The sequence below is a fragment of the Oncorhynchus keta genome, chromosome 4, assembly GCF_023373465.1.
Source record: "Oncorhynchus keta strain PuntledgeMale-10-30-2019 chromosome 4, Oket_V2, whole genome shotgun sequence".
Lineage (NCBI taxonomy): Eukaryota > Metazoa > Chordata > Actinopteri > Salmoniformes > Salmonidae > Oncorhynchus > Oncorhynchus keta.
The window spans coordinates 28004850-28018815 of record NC_068424.1 but is presented as its reverse complement, the minus strand read 5'-3'; the positions used below and the strand labels follow the sequence as shown (position 1 = coordinate 28018815).

Genomic DNA, 13966 nt, shown 5'->3' with positions numbered 1-13966 from the left:
ACGATGATTAAGAATACATGGGCAGGGGGGACTAGATCCTAGATTAGCACACCTACTGGTCTCTGATATCATGATGATCTGGTGGGATCACTATGTGCCGTTGAGGGGCAAACCACAGCCATGTACACATATGGCTTTGAGGCAAACTACCTGCTGCCACCCACATTCCATGAATGAGTCATACTGTAGAGGTCTGGGAGCCAAGGCTTCCAATGGTACTTCCTATAAGGTCATCAAGACCACTAGGCACATAGGCATTCATCTGATGAGTACAGTACATTTTAATGAAAAAAGTCAGATTCACTCTGGAGCAGGAATGACATAAACTATGACAGGTGTGATGTAATCTTAGCAGTTAGCACATTGGGAATGTCATATTGAATGACATTAAATGTCCCAGTAGTGTATTTCGGTAAATGTGCTGGTTCTGAATCTGATGGACTGTTGCAGGTACACAACAGTCTTCTGTGAATGCTGACGAATTCCACCCTTGGGATAGCAGTGTGTTGTTAGATGTTAGATCACTAATAACAAAATAACATGCTTTACACTGTAGCCTTTAGAGAGGTATGCGGCAAGAAAACATAAATCAAAACACTCTAATAGGTGAATAAGGTTTTCCTCACCATAGTCATGCACACTATTGACATTCAACCTGCATGGTCAAACAGCTTTCATTGGCCACACTGATTTAGAGTGCACAGCTAAATTGCAGCGCAATGCTGACCAAGCATGCACTGAAAGGAGTAATGTTAACAGTAGCCTTCAGTGCATGGACAGCGCATATTGTATTTTCAGTTACTGAAGAGTTAAGTCTACTGTTCACATTCAGTGCATGCCTAGTCTGATTAACATTGCTGTATGCTCCTTTACCTGTGCAAACTCTACAAGCCACTCTTGGTACACTTGTTACAAGAGTGGCTTATACCAAACGAAAATAGCCAATATCATACAGTAGACCTACTTGGCATTACACATCGCTGAGATACAGCAACAATCACGTCCAAATGACTGCTAGGTAGTGAAGGAAGCAACCAGAAGTTGAAAGAACAGCCTTGATGTTACGTAGGCTCTGACATCCAGTGAGCGCTGCATCTTTAAAAAGAAAAAAAAATCTAGAAGAAAAAACACAACCAGCTCAGTCATAACTGTAGAATGATAAGGACTACCTCTTTTACTTTTGGAGAGCGGCGAGCCGTTCGGAGAGTATTCGGCTTCAGCTGTTCTTCGCTAGTCGCTCATTGCTGGAAGTCGGGCTGATTCTGAGTCACATGACAGAACCGGAGGCTGAGATCTAGAGAAAAGCACATCATTTCGGGCTTGCACCGCCATACTGTATTTTGTGCGATATCACATTTTTATTGCAACATTTTACTCCCGCTCGGTGAGTACATTTCCAATGGCTTTTTCTAAGCATTTTTTGTCTTTTTAATTACTCTTTTTATTTTTCCTCCTTTTGCTGGTGTTTAAGATGATATTTGAAGTGGTGGTTTTTAGCGTTTTTCCATCCAGGCTTCAAGTTTTTAGCATGCAGTGATTCTGAATCATGTGTACCGAGATGGGTAACGGTTTGCATCGGGCACTGGAGATTCGTGCTTGCAGTCTTGTGAAATCATGAAACTGGTTTTTCAACCAAGCGGGTTGTCAGTCTAATATTTTTCTAATGTGGTTTTACTGGTGGTTTTCAAACATTTTTATTTTTTTGTTTCTGTCGACTTTTGCTGTTGCTATGCTTTGCTTTGTATTTTGCAGTGTTGTTTATACGAGTTTTGTGATTTTGGTGTCTCGGTGCTCACTGACCAAGCCTTTGCTTTTATTTTGGTCCTCTTTTCTTTAAAGGAGTCATTTTTAAACCTGATGACGTTTTAACTTGAAACTTTTCTTGCAGCTCACTGATCACAGGTTTGTTTCTTTTTGTGTTTCTTTCATTTTTTCGATTTATTATACTTTTGCAGATATCAGTGTCAAGTATTTTTGGAAGTATAATTTTTCATAGATGGTGCTGAGTGGACGAGGAGTGTTTGGATTCTTGGGTCAATGCGTTTTTGTTTTCTGTTTCAACGAGGATGAACAGACATTCTCCCTTTGCAGGTATATAATGAGTGGATTAGTTGTCACACCTTTAGTGCCTGTGTATTTGCAATAAAAAGCAAGGTGGTACAGAAATATGCACCTGTGGCTGATGTATTATTTTGTGAGGGAATATTGCGTTTATTACAGTATAGGCCTGATGCATTTGAAGGTTGTTTGAAGGTTTTGCACAATAATACTTGGTAATAGGCCAACTCAATGAAAACGAATCAAAAACACATGCAGGTTGGTACAGTATATTGAGTTTCCTTCTGATCAACAACAACCAAGTCGCCGCATGAAGATGGTAAAGGATAACACTTCTGATGTAAGAATGTAAGTACGGTTCTCTGAAATTCTACCATGGTCCCGATAATAAATACAGCAGATCCAAAGTCTATTGCTCACTTTATTAAATGTGCACCGTATGACATATAGGCTATCCAGGCTGTTGCACGGATACAGTTTAGCTCCGCGGAAAATAAACCGGCGCTCGAACCATTTACATCCACATTTCCTTCAGAGTGCATTATTGTGGATTAGATGAAGAAATGAGTGAGAAAATAATTGGCAATACAATGCACGCGCATAGGCTACCCTGTGGACTAATGGTACTTAAACAATGCGTCCGTGCATGGTCTTTCTGTTGAAGGCAATCCATTTCGATACAGCTTTTAAAGGCTATTAGGGATGGTCCTTATTCCCTTCACCCCCTCCCCTCGCCAGTCATGGTCTGTTTGTGTGGTTCACACTTGTAGTCAAGTCACTTGTAGTCTTTGTTGTGATTGCAGTAGTGTAGGTACACTGTAGAGAGGTGTTGTTGTGATTTGGTCTAAATTAGATTGTGATTTGGCATATTTGTAGTGATAGTAGCTATAGGTTACTGTTTACATAATAACAGCCAACTCCAAAATGCTGTATAGGTATCATAATCTATCAATAAGATGTATGTACCCTCTGTAGGTGTTGAAAGGTATTTCTGCCATATTGATAAAAAATACCTCTGACACGTCTCCTGCTGGACGTTATGATGAGGCTGCATTACTTCCTGCAGTTGTTGTGTCTGCCCTCTAGGCAGCTCCCCTGTTATCTGGGCCCAGACAGCCTCGCTATAAATGAAAACTGAAAAATATGATAGCTCATATGTGAAGATACCTTGGCTCTCATCATGAATAATACCTCTGACAGGAATGTCCTGTTGACATACAGTTGAAGTCGGAAGTTTATATACACTTTAGCCAAATAAATACATTTAAAAGCAGTTTTTCACAATTCCTGACATTTAATCCAAGTAAAAATTCCTTGTTTTAGGTCAGTTAGGATCGCCACTTTATTTTAAGAATGTGAAATGTCAGAATAATAGTTGAGAGAATGATTTATTTCAGCTTTTATTTCTTTCATCACATTGCCAGTGGGTCAGAAGTTTACATACACTCAATTAGAATTTGGTACCATTTCCTTTAAATTGTTTAACTTGGGTCAAACGTTTCGGGTCGCCTTCCACAAGCTTCCCACAATAAGTTGGGTGAATTTTGTCCCATTCCTCCTGACAGCTGGTGTAACTGAGTCAGGTTTGTCGGCCTCCTTGCTCGCACACACTTTTTCAGTTCTGCCCACAAATGTTCGATAGGATTGAGGTCAGGGCTTTGTGATGGCCACTCCAATACCTTAACTTTGTTGTGCTTAAGCCATTTTGCCACAACTTTGACATCCTTTTCTGGAATTTTCCAAGCTGTTTAAAGGCGCAGTCAACTTAGTGTATGTAAACTTCTGACCCACTGGAATTGTGTTACAATTAAATCATCTGTCTGTGAACAATTGTTGGAAAAATTACTTGTGTCATGCACAAATTAGATGTCCTAACAGACTTGCCAAAACTATAGCTTGTTAACAAGAAATTTGTGGAGTGGTTGAAAAACGAGTTTTAATGACTCCAACCTAAGTGTATGTAAACTTCCGACTTCAACTGTACTTGCATGCCTTGTCCATGATTGTGTGTGTGTGTGTGTGTGTGTGTGTTTGTGTGTTTGTGTGTACTGTTCAGGGACACTGCACACAACCCAACTGGCTGGGTCAAAATAGACCAGTGTATGTTGTGTCCTATATTTATCCAGCGCTGGGTTACCATATAACCCAAATTGATTTGTTTTCAACCCAGCCAGTTGGGTTTAGGGGAGTGCATTCAGAATATTGTTGTTGTTTTATCCCATGTAGCCATTGAAAAGGTTAAGGCTTCTAACTCTGTCAGTATATTCTGTATCCATGAAAATGCTCCTTCCTCAGATCCCCATGTCATCAAAGCTGCAGGGTGTGTGGGACAGGAATCAAAGAGTCTTTCAACATAACTGTCTGATCTCTTAGAGGATTGGCCACAAGTAACCAATATCTGAGTCCATGAAAAGGAACTCGGCTTCAAGGATGGTGGCATGCATATGGGATAGGAAGCTGTTTTCACTTCTGTTACCTGAGTTCCCAGTTACACATCATGGTGAACAGAATCAAATTAAATACGTCATGAAATCACATTCTGAGGTTTGGTGGGAAAGCAGGGCCTGTGAGTTTAGCCTCTGGTTTATGAAGGCCTTCATTGCAATGTAGTTATCAATTATTCAGTAGTTCTTCATTTTGATTGTTGAATATTCTTTACTTCATCTCCTTGGGCTTTAGAGCTTGATATTAGTGAGTGTGTGCATCCTAAATGGGACCCTATTCCTTATCAAGTGTGCACAACTTTGGATCCAAGGCACATAGGGCCCTATATAGTGCACTATATACTATATAGGGGATAGGGTGTCACTTGGGACGCACAGATTGTTCTGTCATTCCTGTTGTTAAAGACACCGGCCACCCAAGTCATAGACTGTTCTCTCTGCTTCCTCACGGCAAGCAGTACCAGAGTGCCAAATCTGTGATTAAAAGGCTCCTGAACAGCTTCTATCCCCAAGCCATAAGACTGCTGAACAGTTAATCAAATGGCTACCCAGACTTTTTGCATTGACCCCCTTTTTCTTTGCAGTGACATTCTTGCACCGGCTCTATGCACACTCTCTGGACTCCACCCACACACTCACACATACTGCATTGACACACAAACACACACACACACACACACACACACACACACACACACACACACACACACACACACACACACACACACACACACACACACACACACACACACTCACACTCCCACATAGACACACTTTCACACTCTTCATATATTCTGTTGCTACTCTGTCTATTATCTATCCTGATTGCCTAGTCACTGTTACCCCTACCTACATGTACATATTACCACAGCTACATCGTACCTCTGCACATTGACTCGGTACTGATATATTCTTTGTATATAGTCTCGTTATTGTTATTTTATTGTGTTACTATTTCCTTTCTTTTTTGATAATCTTTTGTTACTTTTTAACTCTGCATTGTTGGGAAAGGGCTCATAAGTAAGCATTTCACAGTAAAGTTGAGTTCGGTGCATGTGACAAATATATATATTTTTTTCATTTTTTATTGCTCATTCTCAGCCACTCTTTTTGACCTTGTATTGGCTCTGGCTCCATTGTCTATGTATGGAAATCTCCCATAAATAAATCATTCCTTCTTATGAAAACAAACTCCCATATTTTGCACTCCACTCATATCTTAATGAGTGGTTGGATTAAAAAAAAAAAGGTTTCTCTCAAGGAGGCGTTCCTCTTCTTAGCTCCATTCTCCTTTTGAAGAGATAAACAGCTTACCCATTCTGCTTCTTTTTTTACCGTTATGTACCTCCAGGTCCCCTTTTCTTAGCTGTTAATTTGATAAGTGAAAGGATATCTCACTTAGTAATCATATTCTATACAATTAAACCCGTATCTGAAGAATTGGACCAGACTGAACGACTTTTCAGGGCCAATTATGTGGAACCATTTGAGTTATAATTCTCCACTTAAATGAGCCGTTCGTGACACACTGGGACTCAATTGTGTGTGAGGATTGCTGATGAAATAGTGGTTTTTAGAACAAATGACATTTCATTAGTTCGTTAATATCATTTAGAAAGACACTCTTATCCAGAGTTTCCCATGTTAGTTTTATAGTTTGTTTTTAATGATTGTGTATGCTGAAGGTGGTAACTCAATAGCGTAATGCTTACTTCTGGTTAAGCTTATCCACATACTATTGCAAAAGAGCTTCTGAATAGACACTACTGAAAATGGCAAGTTGTCACTCAGTTTTGATATTGCTGTTGTCGACTGTGGACAACAGCAGTCAATTTTGTGCTGCATTACGGGGAGTGACTGAATCATCCCCCCATGATTTCACCTCTCTGTTTAGGGCAGTATGTCTCATCTGTCTGTCTTCGTGGCTCTTTATAAGGTTGACCCCACACTTACCCCCATCTATCTGGAGCTAAAGCACACTGCATCTTTCTCTTCTTTTTTGAATGTGATCAGAGTAGAGCCCCACAATATTGATGATAGGCCTACTCTATATCTACCCGACAGCAATATCAACTCTCTCTCTGTCGCTTTATTTTTTTATTTCGCTCTTGCCCCTGCTGAGTAAGTGTGTGTGTGTGTGTGTGTGTGTGTGTGTGTGTGTGTGTGTGTGTGTGTGTGTGTGTGTGTGTGTGTGTGTGTGTGTGTGTGTGTGTGTGTGTGTGTGTGTGTGTGTGTGTGTGTGTGTGTGTGTGTGAGTGTGAAAGAAAAGAGTAACTGAAAGCGCCATGTCACGCTCCATTCGTTTTGGGCCTGGCAAATTAGGCATTGCACATAATCTCTTTCTTTCCTTCTTTCTCTCTATTCTGTATCCCCAAATCCACTCTTGGGATGATTCCTAAATGAGTTTTGGAGAAAGAGAAATCATATTTGCAGTGAGTTTTAGTCTTCTTCATCCTTCAGACCTAATTTACTCTCTTCTCTATTATCATTGGGTTGTGACTGGTGTCATTTTTCAAATAGTAATATTTCTCCCATATCCACCAGCATGGGACCAGGGGTGTATACACACCAAATACCCAACAAATCACAGGGTACAGTACACTTAGTGAATTGTCTTTATGTGTGCCAATACATTTACAGTATATCACACATTATCTGTCCTTGCTTGGAAATATTTATAATTCTAAGTTATTTCCCCTTGCTCACACAGGGGGGTTACAGGTACAAAAAAACAATCAAAGAAATGCATAACCCCAACCCATTGATCACCTTATTCAAGGAGCTATTGTAGTTCATTAACATAACATATGCAAAGCATTGAATATTTAAATTATGCACTGGGAATTTTGTAACTTTGCCCCAGAACCATTTAACTGCAGGGCACTCCCACATCATGTGAAGAAATGTGCCTTCCTAATTTAGGGGACACAGTGAACAGTTGGGAGTTGGGGTTCAATATCATGGTAAAAAGTTTCCTTGGTGTTAGATACAGTCTGTGAACAAACTTAAAATGTATAAATTAATGCTTCGGATTACGGGATGACAAGGTCGTATTTTACCATAGTCTCTTCCAGTTAAAGGGTTGTTCAGATTCAATTAGATCTGTGGACCATACTTGTTTAATGGCTAGCTCAGAATATGAGCTTTCCAAAAGTTATTTTTATATTATACAGATCAGTCCATTCAGGAGCCCAGATCATTTATAAACCCCATCATTGGATGGTGCGGTAGTTGAATTTCCCAAAAGGACAGCTTAGCTGACGTAAATTGTAAATATAGAAAAAAATGAGTTGATTGGTATTGTGTATGTATGTTTAAAATCTTGGAATGTTCAGAAACCATAATTGTTCAGGATATCGGTAAGGGTACGGGTTCCACATTTGGATCATTGGGGTGATGAAAAGGGGCACCCTCCAGATCGCAAGGTATTATTGTGAAATATTGTAGTATGGGCATGCCATTTTGATTCCCAGTTACATTGTTTTTAAATTTTGCACCAAATATAATTTTTTTTAGCAATAATAGGACCAAAGCGTAGTTTACATTGTTTAAAGGATATATCAATGAAGACCACCTTTGCATTTTATTAGGAAATCTGCAGTTTTGCTTATATGGATGTATGCAATTATTATGGTATGTGGGCATGTAGGTTAATTTGCACCATCAAATTAAATAAAACACTGAATTATATGATGTATATGGATTGCACACCAAGTGCTAACTTTGGCTAACCATAGAGACAGTAATTAAGCGAGGAAGCGAATTTCAGGACCATGGACTGGTTTTGTGATAAGGTACTTTCAATCATTGCCCGTTCAGGACAATCGACACTGATTTTGTGAAAAACTATTTCAGGACCATAGACAGTGATTTAGTGATAAAGCCCATTTCAGGACCTTGGACAGCGCTTTTGTGACATTCTTTTTCAAGACCAAGGACAGACAGTTCAATGTTAGGGCATTGCATGATAACCCTTTATCAGACCCACGGACAACTCCAATTTCTGCAGGAGTACATTTCTGCACCAAGGACCATCCAGACATAACTGTACACTTATCTCTAATTAGAACAAATATACCAGAATACTGTATACCAGACTACTGTAATAGAAAGATAACATATTCTGGTGAGAGTGAGTGTGAGTGTGTTTGCTTCTATTGCTCTCTCATTGTATATCGATGTGCACATTATTTTATCCTTGCAGCTGATTATTTCGGGATTCACTTCATGGAATCAATTTCACAGACTATTTCAGTAGCATCCCTTCCAAGATCAGACTGAATGTCATTTTAGAGAATGATTTGTCTCACTTCAGTTGCACAAGCTTTTCCAATGTATTTACTTTTCTCAATGTATCATATTTGCTTGCAGGAAAAAAAGTCGTAATTAGTGTCAAAGACTTACCCTCGGGGCTTGAGTACAACTAGACAGTGACTACTCAACAGTCTGTTTTGTTTGTAAAATGCTAGAGAAATGATTGGGCAAAACAAACAAGTTAAGCACACGCCTGTACACACAAATGCGAACACGCACGCACACACACATACAGTACACACACACACACACACCATTGCTTGTGATATTTTGGGAATATGTGGAGTGAATAATGACAACATTCGTGACACAGTAACGCGCTAACTTGTTTTGACAGTCACACACAACACAACTCACCATTCACGTTGCTGTAACAAGCGTTGATGATGACAATGTGTCTTCATGACATGTCTGTGCGCTCTGTCTGGTTTGGGTGCTGACAGTGACTTCCCTGTCTGTGTGTGTGTTCTGTCTGTATTTGAAGTTGACAATCCACGTGTCTCACTCCTGTGTCCTAATGGAGACAAAGATGGTTTCTGACTCTGACTACACAAAGCTAAAATAATGGTGACATCTCAGTGTCTTTGACTTCAACACACTCACATTCATCTCTATTTCAGATGTGTTGTCTTCATTCTATTTGGATATATTTATTCCTGCCTTTCTCTACCTCTATCTCCATCCTTTTTTGAGCCTGTCTCAATCCATCTGAGCTTGGCCATTGGAATACACCAATAACTTAATCTCTTACCTAAAATAGTTGGCTTTATTGAAGGATTTAGTAAATATTTTAAATCTCAATATTTCTTTGTGATGTTGTTATATGAGAGAGTTAATATAGAGCTCATTCCAATATGTCCCTTTGAAACACATTTATTTAAAGTGACGTTTAGGGGAATCTGCTGAATTTTGGATGCTGAGAGCTGAGTCTTCACAACCAAATAGTACTTTTGATATTTGGTTGTAAGAGAGTACTCAGTAAAGCATTTTCTACAACAAAAAGCTCAATATTTTACAAAGGGTTCCACCTAAATACAATGATTCTAGGCATAGTAAAAGCAAAGGACTTGATCCATGTTCCTCAAGCACATATCGGACATGGCTATGTGGCTGGGTGATATTTAAAGAGTCTGGGAAAGAACAACAAACAAACCAACAAGGAGGCAGATGAGCGGTCTGTGGCCCTGCAGAGCAGGTGGTGAAGGCCGACAGATGCTGCAGAGAAGCACTGAAGCAGATAATGCCCTGCCTGGCTCCCCAGATGACCTCTGGGACCCGATTGAAGGAGGATTTTTCCCATCTAGGTCAGCTCCATGCTGGCTCTACCACTGGACTCATCTGTTCTGACTAGTTCTGTTGGACTCAGCTGTTCTGACTGGTTCTGTTGGACTCAGCTTTTCTGACTGGTTCTGTTGGACTCAGCTTTCTGACTGGTTCTGTTGGACTCAGCTGTTTTGACTGGTTCTGTTGGACTCGTATGTTCTGACTGGTTCTGTTAGACGCAGCTGTTCTGACTGGTTCTGTTGGACTCAGCTGTTCTGACTGGTTCTGTTGGACTCAGCTTTTCTGACTGGTTCTGTTGGACTCAGCTTTCTGACTGGTTCTGTTGGACTTAGCTGTTCTAACTGGTTCTGTTGGACTCAGCTGTTCTAACTGGTTCTGTTGGCTGGATCTGTTGCACTCAGCTGTTCTGACTGGTTCTGTTAGACGCAGCTGTTCTGACTGGTTCTGTTGGCTGGTTCTGTTGGACTCAGCTTTTCTGACTGGTTCTGTTGGACTCAGCTGTTCTGACTGGTTCTGTTGGCTTGTTCTGTTGGACTCAGCTTTTCTGACTGGTTCTGTTGGACTCAGCTTTTCTGACTGGTTCTGTTGGACTCATGTTTTCTGACTGGTTCTGTTCAGAGTATGCTAGTAGGTGCCAGATGCACCGGTTTGAGTGTGTCAAGAGCTGCAAAGCTGCTGTGTTTTTCACGCTCAAAGGTTTCTTGTGTGTATCAAGAATGGTCCACCACCGAAAGGACATCCAGCCAACTTGACACAACTGTGGGAAGCATTGAAGTCAACATAGGCCAGCATCCCTGTGGAACGCTTTCTACACCTTGTAAAGTCCATGACCCAACGAATTGAGGCTGTTCTGAAGGCAAAAGGGAGTGCAACGCAATATTAGAAAGTGTTCCTAATGTTATGTACACTCAGTGCACTATTTTTGATCAGGACACTGATCAAATTCAGTGCACAAACTAGGGAATAGACTGCCATTTGAGACAAAGACTAAGAGTTTGTTGTTAGTCAGACCCACTACTATTCAAGGGTTTTCCACTAGACCGGGTTTATCATGGTTTCATAACATCTCCTCGCTCTTTCCTTTCACACTTTCCACTAGATCTAGTGTGTTTCACTGCCTGTCTGTATTGGTTTGAGAGGGAGTGGCGGGAGTGTGAGAGATAGAGACAGTGTGTTATAGTGTTAGGGTTCTTCCTTTCTAGTTAATCTGCCTGTTCTCCATTGGGGTGTCACACCGTGTCATCTCTGTACACCTCACTGTGTCACAGGATCACACCATGTCTTCAAGGTTGGTCACACAGCTGTGCCCATAGATGTTCACCCTCTGTCACCATGTCCCGCTATATCTCTATTCTGTAGCGTTCACCATGCACATTGCAATCACAAGCTAAGATACTCCAATACTAAGAGATTTGCACTTTGCCTTCTGGGGACAAATGTATCAAGCGTCTCAGAGTAGGAGTGCTGTTTTAGGATCAGTTTAGCCTTTTAGATCATAATGAAAAAGGTTACATTGGCAGGGAAGACCTGATCCTAGATCAGCTCTCCTATTCTGAAATATTTGATACATACGGCACTTGCAGTATTTCTGAAATAGAGGTGCTCCCTGAGTAAGATATCTCTGCACACTTATGAGGATCATGACCTCAATTTCCAGAGTCTACCACCAGGAAAACAGGTTCATTCAATGGGAGAGAAGGAGAGAGGGGAGATGTGTTTGTCTTTAAGCACGTCCAGGAAGCAAACCTTTTCTGCCCTCTCCCAATGGTGCACTCTAGCCCAGTGAAAGTTTATTGGGGTAGTGATCGTTGATTTTACTCCACAGGATGTTGTTTTGAACTGTGTTCCTGATGATGATTAGCCTCAGGGGAGTGCAGGAAGTAGACTCACTTGAATCTAGTGTTTGGACTGATGTAGTATGCTATGACTACTGTAGTGATTGGAATTAGTAGCTGTCCATGAGGTTGATTCAGTTTGTGAACCCTCTACAATGCTCTTAAAGGGCTCCGGAAAGCCAGGGCTAACAGGGAATGAGGATGTGTTCCAAATGGCACCCTATTCCAAATATAACTTTTGACCAGAGCCCTGTGTCCATGGGGGAAGAGTGGAGAAGTATCATGGGGGTAAGGATATGGAGGCAGCTAGGGAAGTCAGACATGGATGTGCTGTGCACATTCAGTGGTAATGAGAGCCAGCTGGGGGCTGTGAATGGTAGAGCTATGACTATGATAATGTGTGAGTGCGTGCATGCGTGCATGGGAGCGTGTGTGTGTGTACGTGCATGTGTGGGTGGGTGATGGTTTAAGCATAGCAGTTGCCTCACTCATTTCATTCCGTCTGCATAGTAGGTTCCCTTTAAAACCTATGAAAAAGCCCAACCATCTGGCTGTTCAAAACATCACCATTCTAAAGTGGAACAAAATTGTCCCATGATTTAATTTCCCTTCGCTTAGCACAGCAATTTTCTCTGGGATATCAATAGCTTGTTGACATCTTGCAGTATGCCACAGTCCATCAGGTGACGTGTGTAAACAAGACTCCATTCTCCCTATTGATTTTCTCTCTGTTTTGACATCAGATGAAACCAAGGTGCTTAGTGGTTATTGTTCTATTAGATGCCAGGTGCCATATTGCTCCTTAATTGTTAATTTCCCCTGTTCAAATGAGTATTTAAAGCAATACGCCATTTTTGCTCCACAAGCACATTGACTCAGTTGATGAATATGGCTATGATCCACTGGTATTATGGGAAATGGATGCATGTGTTCACATTGATTGCAATAGATATATAACAAACCCATTAGCATATTGCATCCACAAATAATTGAGAACATCATCAAATGATCCTCTTCCAAGCATCTCCAATGACTTATGTGCTCTCTGTCTCACACACACACATACACACACACACACAAACACACACAAACACACACACACAATATTATCAGCATTTGATCTCAGGTAATGTGGTCCGCTAAGCCGCTCTCCTGGATATCAATACCGGCATCTGAAGTTATTAAGTGTGTAGGAGGATCTAAGAAAATTGCATTAAATCGTGTTAGTGTGTGTGTGTGTGTGTGTGTGTGTGTGTGTGTGTGTGTGTGTGTGTGTGTGTGTGTGTGTGTGTGTGTGTGTGTGTGTGTGTGTGTGTGTGTGTGTGTGTGTGTGTGTGTGTGTGTGTGTGTGTGTGTGTGTGTGTGTGTGTGTGTGTGTGTGTGTGTGTGCATTTGTGTGTGTGTGATCCACATTCCTATCCTTCAGTGCAATTTCAGGCCCTTTGTTGTTTTGATTCAGCATCCCTCTCACTCTGAGATTGAAAAATCCTATCCAATATCTCCATGGATTATAACCTTGCACAAGGAAAGGTAGTAGAAAGCCATTATTTGTATGTAATGCATTGCTTTGTCTGTTAAGCAAACAGTAGCGCAGGGTGTATTTGTCTCTATCGTTATTATTTTGCTGTACTGTCAAAGACACATGACAATAGCATCGTTAGAGATTACCAACATAATTAAGTAATCAAGCAGACCCATTATGCAAATGGAGCTAATTAGAGACATGGGTTTAAAATAGTCCTCTGAATTAGTCACAACACTTAGATAGTGATCTCTCCAACAAATGTAATCATGGTGCTAATTAGGTCAGTCAATGAAAGTTGAAACAATTTGAAAACCAATTCCAGTTTCCAATTACTTGTTCAGTGATACTGCCCTATAACTGGGTAGAATGCAAATATAGTACTGTCGGAGGATGCAGAGGGCTCTTTGAGCTTTGAATATGATCTCATGAATATAAGACTATGTTGCTATCATGGACTCAGTCATCCTTCATTAAGTAAGGGTGAATGTATTGTGGATATATGGATA

The 13966-nt window shown here is 40.7% G+C and overlaps 1 protein-coding gene across 3 annotated transcripts in view; it reads left to right on the top strand.

Moving 5' to 3' along the window:
- Positions 1-1143: 1143 nt before the first annotated feature.
- LOC118372592 (RNA-binding Raly-like protein) overlaps positions 1144-13966 on the top strand; it is a 152244-nt gene continuing 139421 nt past the window's right edge. The window contains exon 1 of one of the 3 annotated variants that reach the window (XM_035758536.2): positions 1144-1384. The gene's annotated coding sequence lies outside the window, so the exon portion shown is untranslated. Of the gene's footprint in view, positions 2092-13966 lie in introns of all 3 variants that reach the window. The other 2 variants (XM_035758532.2, XM_035758543.2) reach the window with 2 other exon arrangements.